The sequence below is a fragment of the Pteropus alecto genome, unplaced genomic scaffold, assembly GCF_000325575.1.
Source record: "Pteropus alecto unplaced genomic scaffold, ASM32557v1 scaffold382, whole genome shotgun sequence".
NCBI classification, from domain to species: domain Eukaryota; kingdom Metazoa; phylum Chordata; class Mammalia; order Chiroptera; family Pteropodidae; genus Pteropus; species Pteropus alecto.
In genome coordinates this window covers 120,400-135,859 of record NW_006431932.1, presented here as the reverse complement: position 1 = coordinate 135,859, position 15,460 = coordinate 120,400, and the positions used below count along the sequence as shown (strand labels likewise).

The 15,460-nt window shown below is 40.7% G+C and overlaps 2 pseudogenes; both read right to left on the bottom strand.

Annotated features, from left to right (window-relative positions):
* Nucleotides 1-3,771: 3,771 nt before the first annotated feature.
* Nucleotides 3,772-3,890, bottom strand: LOC112475606 (annotated as a pseudogene).
* Nucleotides 3,891-4,970: 1,080 nt separating this feature from the next.
* On the bottom strand, nt 4,971-10,196 carry LOC102893876 (annotated as a pseudogene).
* Between the last annotated feature and the right edge of the window lie 5,264 nt (nt 10,197-15,460).

The window sequence follows — 15,460 nt, the reverse complement described above, 5'->3', positions numbered from 1 at the left end:
TGTGGACCCAGGGAAATTACCCGGAACTAAATAATCTACCTCCCTAAGCAGAGGTCAGGGAAAAAACAAAGAAAGAGGCTGGCCACTCCAGTCTGGTAATTAACAGAGTTTATTAAAGAAACTTACACACAGGTGCATCTTGGGTGTAAGTTTTCCTTAATAAATTCTATTTAGTAGGTGCCAAAGAATTACGTAGGGCAATAAAGAGAAGAGTTGCAGGTACTAGTCCAGGTACAGAAAATCACTTTACATATTTGACAGGTTGTGATAACAGCCTATTTGAGAAACCAGCACATAACAAAAGGCAGGGGAGGGTGCTGATTTATGTCAGAATTAACATAAATTAGGATTAGACCATCTCTAAGGGGGTCCATGACAAACAACCTCCCTACTGGCCTGGATCCAGCTGGAGGGTTAGTCAGTGGTCAGGCCTTGGAGCAGTCTCTCCTCCACATGTTCTAATTCTTCTGTCATGAGAAGCATATAATTTTAATGTTATATCATATGTATATATATATGAAGTATGTATGTAAATAAATATTAATGCAGGTATTTTTACTTTAACTATAGGATATAGTAAAAAGTTATTTTTCTTTCCTTTTTTTTTTTCTTTTTTGTAATAAATCGTTGCCTGTTATATTAGTATGTTGGTCTTTAATTAAAAATATTTTTTTCTTTTTGTTTTGTTTTCACTCACAAAGACCCCACATAGTGGGACAAGCTAATCTGAAATTCAGAAAGTCATTAAACTTAATTTCCTAATGATGGAAACACCTGGTTTCTTTAGGTGCTTAATTATTACTAAAATTGGGAATGGTATGTGGAAGTAAAAAGAGCCCAGATGATTTTCACATTTATTCTCACTTTAAAGAAAAGAGGTCCCTTCCATTTTCCTTGGTGAATCAAAAAAACAAATGAAGCCATTTAGTCTTGGCTACAGGGGAACATAGGAAGCTTTCTATTTCTGTACGGTGAAAGGAATGGGGTCCTGCCAGAGAAAGAGAAAACCTACAGCAAAATATTCACAACCTTCTGCTTTTCTTTAAATTTAGACCAGACTGCCCCAGGCCATCAATTAAAAACTTGTTTTGACCTGCTTGCCGCAGGGACAAAAGCTCAAAGTGACAAAACAAATATTTAGTAAAATCTCAAAACTGCTTAAAAAAAACGGGCAAAGAAAAAAGATTGGAAAGAGAAAGACTATAATGGTAATGTTGATTTTCTCCGTGGTTGCGCTTATACAGTTCATTTCTGTTTTGCTCAGATTTTCCACAATAAACATGATTTAGTTTCATGAGAAAAAATATTAATGAAATAAAACTAAAAGCTACACATACACATGCCTAGAAAGAATGACACTGAAACTGTGGTTGAAATTGTGGAACTGCCTTTTCTTGCATCAACTCCCTCCTGAATGTCACTTCACTCTCTCCCACATCAAAAGAGTGCTCACATCACAGGGATACAGCACCAGGCAGCTAGAACCCAGAAGTAAGGGGTTTGCCTCTGGCAGCTTCTGTATGTAAAATCCCAGAGCAGGATTCTGACTGCGCCAGCCTGGGCCAAGGAGCCGTCCCTGTGCAGTTGGTTGGGGAGGTAGAGTCATATGATTGGCCTGGCCCCATTTACCATCAGTCCATGCTGGGGAAGGAGTCGTTCTCTCCAAGAAGAAGGGGCAGAGGGAGGATGTTGCGCAAACAAGTGCAAAGTGCAACAGGCATGTTTATACTTTTGTTTTATGCAGGTCCAAGGATGTCACCTGTTCCTAAGGTTATGAGGCCACCTGGGCTCCTGAAATGTTGAAGCCACACCTAGAAATCATTACAATCCAACTTTGAAGCGCTTAAGGACCATGGCACTCACTGCCCCGTCCTGGGAAATGTCATGGGGGCCACTCCAGGAGACGTTAAGCATCTCCAGTGCCATGAACTCTGGTCAGGCTGAAACTGTCCGGCAAAGCCCCACCCTGGGTTGCTGGCTCTGTCTCCTGCAGGAGGGGAGAAACCAGACCACAGCACACCTACGGCCACAATGAGAATCAAGAGGTGCGAGTTCTTAGGAGCCAGAAAAAAAACTTTTATGGGCCTTTTTTCTTAGAGTTGTTATGAAACATGAAGAGCTGCTTGGGCAGCATGTTCCTCATCCCCTCTGAGCTGTGGCTGCCCCTTGGTACAAAGTCCCATCTTGGGCTGCCCTGGGTGCCGGAGATCTCCCAATGGACAGAAGCATCCCAGGGATGCATCTGTCCCTGTGGTGTGGGCTGGAGGGCATTTCTGGGAGTTCTGATTGGTTCCAACTGGATGCTACGCCTTCAAAAAAGAACCAGAACTCCGAATAGGAATTCTGGAGGTGTTTTGCAGAAGAGGATTTACAATGACAACTGCAGGTTTCCCTGAAAGGATACAACTACATTGGGCTCCAACAATGTCCAGATCCACGTGCTCTTACTAAACTCTGATGGTGTGACCCCAGAAAAGCCACTCCAAAGCGAAGGGCTGTACCTGACTATTTCTGCATAAACAGCACCTAGATGCCAGCCAGGCTGTAAAACCGAGAAGGCGGTGTGAGATCTGAGCATAAAAGTAGAAGCCTTCATGAAGAGTAAAAACATAGTTTCAGCTTTGCGAGATGAAAGAAAGTTCTGGAGATAGACGGTGGAGATGGTCGCATAAAATGTGATGTCTTAATGCCACTGTACTGTGCAGTTCAAAATGGTTAAAGTGAAAATTTTTATATCTCTTTTACCACAATTTTTTAAAAAGAAAAGAAAAAAGATGAAGCTGGAATTTAACACTATCCAGGTAACAGGAAAGCCCACATAGTAACATACATAACTATCCATTGTGTTTAGAGTAGCACAGCAAAGGAGGGCCCCCCAAAAGATGGGCATAGAAAAAATGATAAATTGCTTTTCAGAAGAATTTGATATTTGTTATTCCAAAATAAAATTCTTTAAAGTGGTTATTCTAGGGGAAAGAAGTAAGAATTTTGTTTGGCTTTTTTTGTTTGTTTCTTTGTTTGATATTTAGTTTCCGTTTGCTTGTTTCAGTTTGAATTCCTACATGGAATGATGCCATAGTCTTTACAGGACTTTGGATTCCTGAGGACGTAATCAGGCCAAACTGTTTATAAGAAGGCATATACTCTGATTCATCATTTCCAAGACGTTTGCTGAGCACCTGTTAAAGGCACCAGCCCCAGGCTCACAACAGGGCATGAAACCGAGCAGGCCTGGGGTTGCTCACAAAGGCTGGACACAAGACTCAACTTAATAGCAGCTTGAGTAATTCACTCTCAGGAGCTATTTTCTGGGATTGTATCTGTACTTTAGGTCACAACCTGAGGGTGAGGTCAGACTATTAGTACAAGCAAAAGTCACAAACTGATGCGAGGCCTGAGCCTCGGACTTCTCATGCCTAGGACTCAGCAGGTTCCAGACAAAGCCAGGATAGGGACAGTATTGTCTGTCCCAGCCAAACACTTTGGCCAGAGAGTGGGCAGGGATGTGCCCCTGAAAGGAAATTTTAAGAAGTAGTCAGTCCCCTTCCATCTGCATCCCTATAGACATATGGGTGACAGAGCAGGAAATGACTCTAGGAGACAGCTGTAAACCTTCCCAGAACCTCTCAGACTCAGCAGATGGTTGCTGGCTCATGACTGTTGTTCACAAGGCTGATTCTTTTTTTTTTTTTTTTTTAATATATATATTTTTTAGACAAGGCAACCCTTGGTTGACCTCAAGCTTACAATCTCTTTTTTTATTTTTTTTTATGCCTACACCACCTAATATTCCTAGGTGGTCTCCCATCCAAGTACTAACCAGGCCCGGCCCTTTTTGGCTTCTGAGATCAGATGGGATCAGGCTTGTTCAGAGTGGCATGGCCATAGGCGAGGCTGATTCTTTAATCAAAAAAGAGTGAAGACTTAGGTGGGCATGGGGAGGAGGGGCAGGAAAGGAGTTGCACAAATATCTATAGCAGAAGTCCCCCGGGATTGGACTGCAATGTGCTGGCACGCTCAGAGCTGATGCTTGGTGAAGGTATCCTTGTCATGAGCCAAAAAAGATGTGACTCCAGCCTGTGGGTTTCTGTCAGGAGTATAGAGGAGGAACCAAGACAAGCTCTTGATAGATGAAGTGTCTTGTCTATGGAGGAGAGACTCTTCCATGACATGGGCGCTGCTAGACCCATAATCTAGATCTGGGCCAGAACAGGGCTTGCTTCCCATAAATCCCCTCTAAGACTATCTGATGCACCCCTCCGTTATGTCCCACAGAGTGCTGGTTCCTGGACAGGCTGTTGCTCTGCCCTGGGCAAGCATATAAGGCATTTTCCCTTATCTGGAATGAGTCACACCAGTACCCCTACCCATCTTGTCTATTCTATTTAATTCTTTAGTGCCTGCCCAGAAGCATAGAATATTTCCATATCATCTTGCCACCACCCAAGATGTGCTTCGTATGTAAGTTTTCCTTAATAAACTCCGTTAATTGCCAGACTGGAGTGGCCTGCCTCTTTTTTCAGTCTTGACCTGCCCTCTACTTACAGAAGTAGATTTTCAGTCTTGGGACTTTTCTTTGGGTCTGCATGTACAAACATTGTCTCACCAAAATCACAGAATTTTACAATGAAAAGGGACTTATAGATGGTTCAGTTTAATCACTCTTCAGGAACTGGGAAAAAATGAGTTTAAGAGATTTAGGCGAAATTTTACCCTTCAATTATTTTTTTAATTTAAAAAGTCATAAACAGCATTTATTACACACTGGTCTTGTTGCTGTTCCTTTACATTTGACTGGTTTTCCATCTTCCCTCCCTCCTCTCAGTCTGGCTACACATTGCATCCTTGAACCCTTAGCTCTCAGCAGCAATATGCTTATTCCACATCTCTAACACCATCTCTAACACCACATCTCCAACACCTGTCAGAGGGTCAAAGTTCTGGTCCACACACCATTCCCTGTGGGAAGTTCAGTACTTGAAAAAGAACTTGTAATAAACCAGGCCTCCCAGGGACAGTAAGATCACGATGGAAAGTAGCAGCTTGTTGGTTGTCACTTTTCTGGACATTGACCAGAGAATCTTTCCACTTTCGTTCAAGTTTTCAATTGTGTTTACCAGTCTATTCTTGGCACGTTCCAGCTGGTCACGTTGCTCCGCCAGCTCTTCTACGATTTCTGAGCAGATCTAGTCAGTCTCCATGGCAATCCGATGAGAACGCTCCATACTCTGGGTAGTCCGGTTCAGGCTGTCAGTGCCTTGCAGAAGCGATGCCCTTTGAGACTACAGCCGATTCTTATGCTCATTTTCTACAGTATATGTGCCGTATTTCGTGTCTCCTCAGCCCCCAGGTATGGCTGCCAAAGGTGTGCTTCTCACTTCCCCGTGGAGTTTGCAAGGTCTCCCCTGTAGGTTCGAAACTTAGACATCATGGAGTTATGGAAAGATAGGGGTGCATAACATAGTTCTTCTTCCATATCTGCCAGCGTTTCACTTGCTTCCTGTAGCTTTTCATCAAAATCTCTGACCAACTTCTTCTCTTCTGTTCCTGCAGTCCCCAGGACCAGCTTCCGCGCCCCTTGCAGGTCTTCATGGAGGCCGCGGAAGGTCTCGGGTAGTTTCTCGAAATGCTCAGAGGAGGCGGCAGAGGCAGCCACAGCGCAGGCAAAGCTCCAGCCACATCCGAGAGATTCTAGGCCCTGCTGCTCCTACCCCGGCAGTCAGCTGCCCAGCTTGCAGACATCACCGCCAACGCAGCCACCGCCGCCCTTGGACGAGGCGCTTCCGGGGTTGCGGCAGAGGTCCTACGGCTCAATTATTAATGATTCAGACTGTCAGGCTGTCTGACCACAACTGGGGGTCTTTTATACTCCTTTACTAAGTATTCATGTCGTAATGTAGTATGTGTTGCTGGGGAGGAAAAAATTTTTCTTTACCTTTCTAAGTTCTTTGGCTCATCTAATAATCAAATTGACATAAGATATATTAACAGGAGAAAAACAAAATTAATTACATATGAAAACCTGTTAAGCTAAAAAATAAAGGGCCAAAGTGAAAGCCAACAAGGATTTGAGATAAAAATATATATATATGCTATTCAGGAAGCACTGATGTCAAGCAGAAGCCCAAATAGTGTCCTGATTAGGGGACAAAGGCAAGGGGTATTTATGAGAAAGAGAAGGGGAACAATTAATTACATCAATATAAGAAAAGCATTTATATTGGTTAACAGATAAGTTAACATAGTGACACTAATTCTAAAGAAAGTTTTTAATATTCAATCTGATAGCCATGTATCTGCTACCTTGTTATCCTTACAAACAGTTCTTTGGGACACGATGTTGCTCTGGGCCTAGTGAAAAGGTTATTTTGCTTTGCTTTAACATTCCAAGGTCTTGAGGAGTGAGACATGCAGCCCAGTTCCTCTGGGATGATAGCTCCAACTCCATTTAAAAGTAGCTCCATTTGTTATTTTTTTTACAAGTCCCATAAAAATAAGAGACTCAAGGGCCAGTGAGGCAGTTGAGGCTGCCATGCCACCTGAGCTAAGAAATAGGATGGGGCCTGGGGCCTCAAAGAGGAGATGAGTAATTACAAGACAATAAGAAGAGCAGAGTTTGCCCTGCCATACAGATAGGTCTTTCAGATAAAACATTATCTCTGGTTAATAACTCTTTTTCTGGGCCAGCCCTCTTGCCCCAACTAATACTTTTAAGTAACTAAGAGAGAAGTAAAAGTTTTTCTTGAAACTGCTGGGTCTTGATTGTCTTCAGGTCAAAATAAACCACATGCCAAAGTGGCACATCTTGGGGACCCTCGTTAGAACTCTTTGATGTGTATGCATATGTCATGAGTACACATACACATGCATGCATGTATTATTGTGTAAGTACATATGCACGTGTTCATTCACTTATATGTACATAAGTGTGTGCGCATGAGTATATGTGTATATGTGTGTATCATATATGTATGTGCTCGTGTGTAACTGTATGTATGCCTATGTGTAATTGTATGTGTGCATATGTGTATATAAGTTTGTGTTTGGAAGTGTATGCATGTGTATTTATCTGTATAAGTGTGTATGTGTGTATTGTGTGTAAGTGTGTGTATGTGTTTGTGAATTTTGTGTGTAAGTGTGTGTATGTGTGTTGTGAATATTGTGTGTAAGTGTGTGGTGTGTATTTTGTGTAAGTATGTGTTTGTGTGTAAGTCTGTGTGGTATGTGTATAAGTGTGAATGCATATGATGTGTATATTGTATATAAGTATGTGTACATATGTAGTGTGTGTATTATGTATAAATATGTGTGGGGGGTATGTATTGTGTATAAGTGTGTGTGTGATGTGTGTATTGTGTATATGTGTGGTTGTGTATGTATGTAGTGTGCACATTGTGTATAAGTGTGTGTAAGTGTGTGGAGTATGTATAGTGTACAAGTATGTGTGATGTATGTATTGTGTGACTGTTGTGTGTGAGTGTGTATTATGTGTGAGTGTGTATTGTGTATTTGCGTGTATTGTATCTATTGTATATAAGTGTGTGTATGTGGCGGGTATGTATTGTGTATAAATATGTGTATGTGCATGGTATGTATATTGCGTATAAGTGTATATTTATGAGTTTCCTGAAGTGAGGGAGTCTCAGGACATAAAGAGAATCTGTTCTGGCCAGGAGTCTTGATTGTCATCCATTCAACCATGAGCTCCTTTTTCCCACAAGCAGGGTGACTAACAGAGCATCATGAGAACATTCTTTTTCCCACACCTCCATGTCTTATCCCCGCCCCTGTGTGAGCTTCACAGGGTTCTGCAGAGCCCTCAGGTTGTGTCACAGCCAACACCCATGATGATCTTTCTGTCTTCTAAGGTAAGGGCAGTCACCCTAGAGGGAGGCCAGTGCTGCCTCCTCTAAATCATGTGACTCTGTGACTAAGACTCGCAGGGGAAGGAGAAGCCAGGCATTTATTGCTGACAGTCCTGTTCCTGCCTCTGGGCTGGAAGTCAGCAAACCACAGCCCTCGAGCCAGCCCTCCCCTGGGCTCAGGCAATGCCCTTTGCTTTCTGGGCAATTTGATATACTGAGAGTTTCTATCCCTTTGGCTATTTTTTCTAACATATTTTAGTGTAACTGAAATCATGCAAAATTTACACTTCTATACTTTGTTTTCTTTTAACCTAATATTATGACAGCTATTTTTATACGCTATTAGAAACTCTTTAGAAACATCAGTTTTAATGGCTTCATAACACTATGACAGTGTTGTCATAGTTCAATTTACTTAACTTTCCTACCATGAAACACTCAGGCGTTTTCCCTATTATAAATAAAGCCGAGATAAACACCTTTGTGCACTTTTTTTTTTTTTTCCTGTATTCTGGATCGGACATGACACATTTATTTTTGGATTTTGTCATTTGCAATTAAAATTCAAGGAGGGAAGCATTTCTTGCTGAGCAAAAAAATTGCATTTGTGTTGCTCTGTGGATTCCCCGCCCCCCAGAAAACATTATTTTTATTAATCAGTTGTTGACATACCTTATAATACATTTTAATACTTTTTTGTGCTTTTAGAATGTCACTCTGAGCAAAAACAAAAAGAAAATTCAATCTTTCTACCATTGTGAGAAACAAAAATCATTAGTTACAATTACAGTTATTACTAGTTTAGAAAATTTTCAGTTTCCAAACTCATTTTTGGTGATACCACATATAATTTTAGGATTACTTTCAAATCTGGAGAACTTCCTTCAAGTCGTATTTTTTTCATATACAAGCTGTAGGATTTTCTGACATGTGAAGTTTTCTTATCTAATGACTTATTTTAAATGCTCATCAATTGTCAGCACTCATGGACCAATGTGTTATGGTGGATATCCTTCTCCATCTGGTTTGATATCCTGAGTATCTTGCAGGCATCTCTCACTGAGAAGGCATGCTTATTTGTGTTCTGGTTTTTCTCTTTGGATGGCTCCCCTGTCATCTGGCCCAGGGTTCCCAATTCTCCTACCTCCAAACTGGAGCTACACCTGGGAGCCAGGCTTCCAGCTAGGTCCTTGCCTTCCTTGGTATTGGGAAATTACTGGAGGACCTTCTCAGTCAAAACAGGCCATAAACAGTGAAGTTACACTTCTATACCTTTGTTTTACTACGAAAAAAAAAAAAGAATTGTAGAATGTTCTAATGTGGATTTATCCAATTGTTTTCTCCTGGTGACATTGAACTTTTCCTTCCATAAACTAGACAAAGGTGGACTAAAGTTTTGATTAGATTCTCATTTTTCATTTTGCCGAGAATGTTGTATTGAAAATAAGAAATAAAAATGAATTTTATTTCTCTCTACCCCCAAAACAGTAGCCTGAAGCTGTTTTCCAATAGAGAATAGCTTTTTGTTTTACTGACTGTGAACCCTGAGAAGCACTGCTGTGTGCCAGTAGTTCTCACAGTTTGGGAATTTCATGGAACAGTAAAATAAAGAACATGGGAGACTGACACTTTGTTTTGCAAAACAAGACCCTTAGAAATAGCAACAACTACCAACTGCTCTCACCTGTAATCTACACTCCCCCTCCAAAATTTTTTGATATTGTAATGCCAAAAATAAAAAGGGTAAGATAAAATTAAGAAAATTAGGACAGTTTTAATGTTACAATAATGGACATTTCTTTGAATTGAATAATGTAATCTTAGAAAAAAAAGTTACCTAGTGATCTTTATTTTTCTCCATTTCACCAAATGATCAGTTTGTTATGCGCAATGTGGCTTTAAATTTTATTTTTGTATTTTTTTCATCCAGAAGCCTTTACTATTTGCTCTGTATAGAAGCACAGGGAAAGCCACACAGGACCCTTCCCATAAAATATATCATGTTAATGTTGATTCCATCCACTGAAAACTATAAAACTTACCTACTGTTCCACAGGTGGAGCCACGCTTTGGGAAGCACCATAATTCTGGCTGCAATTGAAACAGGGTCACAGGACCCAGCATTGGGAGGGAACCTGGAAGTCATGCAGTTCGACCAGAGTGTGACCCCACCATGAAATACAAGGGTCAGTCAGTCTCTGCTGGAACAGTCCCAGGAGAGAGACTTGGAGAAGCAGGTCTTTAATTCATAAGTGTGCTGACAGTTGCTACCTGAACTTCCCATCTTTGTTCTGTTTTCCAGGTTACACAGAAATCTTCATACTCATCCATGACAGCCACTTAAATATTTTTTTAAAACAGTTATTATGCTGCTTGCTGATTTTTTTCATCTCCTAAAAACATGTACAGTGAAAGACAAGATGATCTTGAGTCACATCCAAGGTGCCTACCCCAGCTTCTCAGAAGCTTTTGGAATTTGGAAGGAACTTTTATCTCTCTGTAAAGCCTGGATTTTTATTGAAAGCCAAGAGCTCAAAAATCCTGAACATTTGACTCTTTTTCTTTTCATTTCTCCTTTAATACCCCTAACAATTCCCAAAGCAATGAATACCCCTGGCTGAATCAAGGGAGGGTTGCATATAAAAAAAAAAAAGCCAATAAGAAATGAACATTATCATTCTAAAAATATTATTCCTCTCCATATTTGAAATTAAAGAGCTGAGAGAAGAAGGAAATGAAGAGTTAGTGTTTAATGGATACAATTTCGGTTTGAAATGATGAAAATGTTTTAGAGATGGATGATGGTGATGATTGCACAATACTGAACGTACTAAATGAAAAATGGTTAAATTGTATATATTTTACCATAATTTTTTTTAAAAAATTAAACTTGCTTCCCAGTGAGCCTGCAAGCATGGGAAGTTCTCTTGGAAGAGAACAAGAAAAAAGTTGGGAACTATGGAAATGGGTGCTTTTAGGATGGCAGTGGTGACAACCTGGAAGACTAATGGAAGTACAAGGCATGTCCAGCTACCAGGTACTACAATTTAAGTGTGACAAACCAGCCTTGACTTGTTGACTCCCCATACTGTCTTCAATTGTGAGCTCTGGACAAGCAGAGTAGAGCATTCTGTATATCTTACATGCAGCAACATAGTACCTGTACAGTCCGTGCAAGGAGTTGTGCACTGCCCAAAGGTGCCTGGAGGGAGGCGATTGGAGCCTACATATTAACCTACATTCACCTCAAGCCGGTGCTCATGGTTCTCCACCTGTACAAGTGATTGTTGGCACTGAAACCTAACACTAAAGGCACTAAAAATACTACTTGGAACAGGCTGGATGGGATTTGTGCTCAGACTGTTTAGATCACTCTCAGTTCACTGAATACTCCACTATGCTGATAGTGACAGTTCCCCTGCACCACAGGAATGTGCAGAAGTCAGGGTGGGGGAGAGTAGGGGCTGGGAAAAGAGGTCACCAGCAGACACAGGAACCCAAAGCTGTACACACATGGCTGAGACAGCAAAAATGTCCTAACCCATTAGAGAGACTGGTGTTTTCTTTTTTATGTTTATCAATCTTGATCTTTCTTAGTTACTGGGTAGGACTGAAAGTTAAGGCAAGTCAACTGGAATCATAGGACTAACTTAAGGAAAAAATGTAAACTTAAACACTAGATTTCATCAACCCTCTGCCATTTCCTTCCATTATCTGGTAACTAATTAGTCTCTTTTAGATTCATTGATGACAAACCCTGCCCTTGGGCTTAATTACTCCCCCACACGGTGACAAACTCTCATATTCTTTTATTCTTCCTAAAATAAATCTAACTTGTACACCACCCATGCAAAATCCACTCTCTTTCATTCTTCAAGGAACCATTCTTCCTCCCCAATGGTGGTACAAGGGTCCTGGGGTCTTATAGGCCGTGTCTTTTTGCTCTGCCCTTGGACATCCCAAGATGTGTGACCTACTGCCCCTTCATACCAGACTTGCCCATGGGAATCTTCCAGAACCCACCCTGTCTAAAAGCAGCCACACAAGACATGAGTGCAAGCGGGCTACCACCCTCAGCCACTTGCAGTCTTGGGGAAAATTCTTCTCCCCGCTTCCTCCAACTTCCCTGGGCAATGGGCACTTCACTCCTTGATGGTATTGACCTGATATGAAGGCTTCAGCTTGGACCATATGATTTAGAAAGCTTTTTCTCTCTTTTCAATGCTTGGATTTCGGGACTATTGTGGACTCAGGAATTCTATTTGGGATGTCAAATACCGAAGGTTGATTCTTTACCACTTTGCATTTCTGTTGTTAGAATCCTGATTGTCTGTGAGACAAGAATGTCCCTGGCTGTAGAGGGGAAATGTTCCTATAAAAGAACACAAATAAGAAAAGAGCACTCATATTTTCAAAAAAAATAAAAATTAAAGAAGTCATTCCCTTGCATCATATACACCACAGGTCCACAGGCGGCTATAGGGCACCCCTCAGTATTTGAAAAAAGTCTCCCTTCACCACACCCACCACCACCCCAGGACCTGCTCTAGAAGAAATAACTCAGAAATGGGAAAACATTCTGTTACAGAAAGAGGTGGATGTGGTTCCTGCAGCAAAAAGATAGAATTTCCCCATAAGTCAGTGGGGTGTCAAAGTGCACAGGAAGCACTTTTGAGAAATGTTCACATGGAGATAGTGGCAAAGGGGTAGGGACTGTGCATAGGGCCATGACTTGTATAGGGCCACTGGGAAGGATGTGGGCTTTTGGTTGCTATTCCCCTGGATTGTGGGAAAGGTCTTATTTAGCATAAATTGGCAACTGTTGTCCTCTTGCAATTCTTTTTAATGACTTTTAATGACCATCAAGCTTTAATCCTAGGTCTGATGCAGCCCTGCAGTGCTTCCTGCTGGCTTGTCTGGAGTTACACTGTCTCACATCAAGTGCTGGCTTCCTGGCTTACAAACTGTGTTCTTTTATATGGACATTTTCCCTCTACAGCCAGGGACATTCTTGTCTCACAGAGAATCAGGATTCTAACAACAGAAATGCGAACTCTCATAGCTTCAGTTTATTCATCTGTAAAATGGGAATAAAGGTTATTATGGTACATGAGTGAGCAATACATTCTGAGTTGTCTACTGGTAAAGGCCACAAGAAAGTAGAATGGGATTTTGGATGCATTTTCTCCCCCATTTTGCTTATCTATACTTTCTAAGTTTTTCATAATGATTACTTGTTTGTTTTTTAACAAACAAAACAACAAAATAGTAACAGAAGAAACTACTGAAAAGGCAATGGCCAAGGTCCCTCTGAGAATCCTTGAAAACAGCCTCTACCAATTTATTCACCAAAAAATCTAATGAAAGAAAAACGAGCCAGATAGGTGATGTGCTTACTTTTCCATCCCCAGGAATGCATAACATTATTACTCATGAGCCCAGTAACTGGTTTGGTTAGTTGTTCCATTTGGTAATTTAACATTTACATACTCGCTATTTTTACAACAAGCCAATGCCTTTTTTCATTAGGTTAAGAACAGAAATTTAAAGGCACACCTCATGTCTTCTGGCAAGTCCAGTTTGCCAGGACTAAATTGGAGAGTCAGTCTACTAAATGTCAGAAAAGTTGTTTTTTGCTTTCTTATTATTGTCTAAGGATATGCAAGCGGGTGGGGGCGGGGGGAATACAAGCTTCCCAGATGGATCACTAGTCAACAAGGTTCACCAAGGCAAGACCTGGACTCAGCATTGCATTTTGCCAGAAATTCTGCCCATAGTTGACCTCTTTCAGTGCATCCTGCATATTTAAGGGCTCTACAACCAAGAAAAGCAGAGGGGAAAGCAATGATGGTAAAGGCTGGTCTTGTTGAGAAACTCCAAGAGCTTTACCTTTACAGTGAACCATGAGAACAGAGCACACCTGAGGCATCCTCTTAAAATTACTCCAGGTGAGTGTTTGTGGCCTGGTGGCCCTAAGCTTCTGTTATTCTCTGCTATGTCCTAACACTTCAGGTGCCTGGCCCTTCTCAGACCTCGAGGGCTTGTCACATATCTTGTTATTTATCTGTGTTGTTTTACAATTCTAAAATCTTCAGTGATATATCATAATATATCACCCCAAATAAAGATGTTTTGATGATATAAGGACTTTCAAAAATTCCAAAACATCATTAAGAATAATTATAATAGTAGCTATATACTAGGGACTATGTGCTAAGCAGTATATAACTTACCCTCTATAATCCTTATAATACTCCCCAGAGGTAGGCATTTTTATCTCCTTTAACAGATGAGAAAATGGAAGTTCTATGAGGTGAAGCGTGTTGCTCAAGGTTACATGGCCATTAAGAGACAGAACTAAGATTCGAACCCAGAACTATTTAATTCCAAATCAGTGACCTTAATAATTACATATTTGTTTATTTGGTTATTGTCTATCCTTTGTGTTTACCATTCTTCTTATTAAGTAGGTTCTAAATAAATATTTATAGAATGAATAAAGGCTATTTTTCATCAAGACATAGGGAATGGAGACATAATGGTGAAATGGCAGGTCATTGTTTATTTCCTAGTTCATTGAAATATCAGGGCCAGTATCCTTGTTCCCCTAACAAGTCTAGCCAAATCTGTGGCTCCTTGGTACAGAAGTGGGAATTCCTAGTTGCATTGCAGAAACACTTTATATCAAGACTTTTGTAGTATTTTTTCTTTTGTGAATATTATATATGCTAGATTAATCAGCTCAAGCTATTCAAAGCTAGAAAATTTAAATTAAGTGAGAAAATAAACAAAACATTTTATAAGAGGGGAAAACTAAATCCAACTTCAAAAGAGAAATTTCTTCTCCCAAATATCTAATCCTCTAAAATATATGGCTAACATTGTTTCTCTTACAGAAAACTAAAGTTAATTCTACAACCATCTCATTTTCAGTGACATAAAGTTACTTGTTTCTAACACACCTCAACAACAAGTCACCTCTTCTCCTATTTATTCTAACTTATTCTCCCTATGGACGGTCTGGCCTCCCCGAGCAGGTCACCACCTCTGCCCATCTTTTTCTCCTGAATGCCTTTCCTGTGTTTCTGGAAACTATGAACTTTTGAATCCTAGATCCAAAGCTTCTTCTCAAAATAAGTCCCAGTGTCCTAGATAATACCAACAGTCAGGATTTTAGAGAAGACAATCTGTTTCCTGTCTCTAGAAGCACTTTGCTATTAAAGACACTGTCCATGGAACAACAAAGCCACTTGGGGTCTTTTAAAGATAGTCAGGAAAGGAAATTACTAAGTCTGACTTACAGAAGGTGTTTTTAATAGGGAAGAATGCAGTGTCATCCACAGATTATTGATGAGTTTCTAGAAAGGTTTTTGAACACTTATTTTAGCCACTCAGGAAGGAACTGGTTGATCATTAGAAAGCATAAAGGAAATTGTCTGATGAAGGATGCTGATGGAGGTCAGAAGGCCCAGCAGTGGACCTGCTTGTGCTGTCAGGCTGATGAGAAGACCTCACCCGAATGCACGAGGCAGCAGCAAGCAGCAGGGCCTGACCCATCAGACCCCATATCACAGGAGAGAGGACTTAGCCATCTT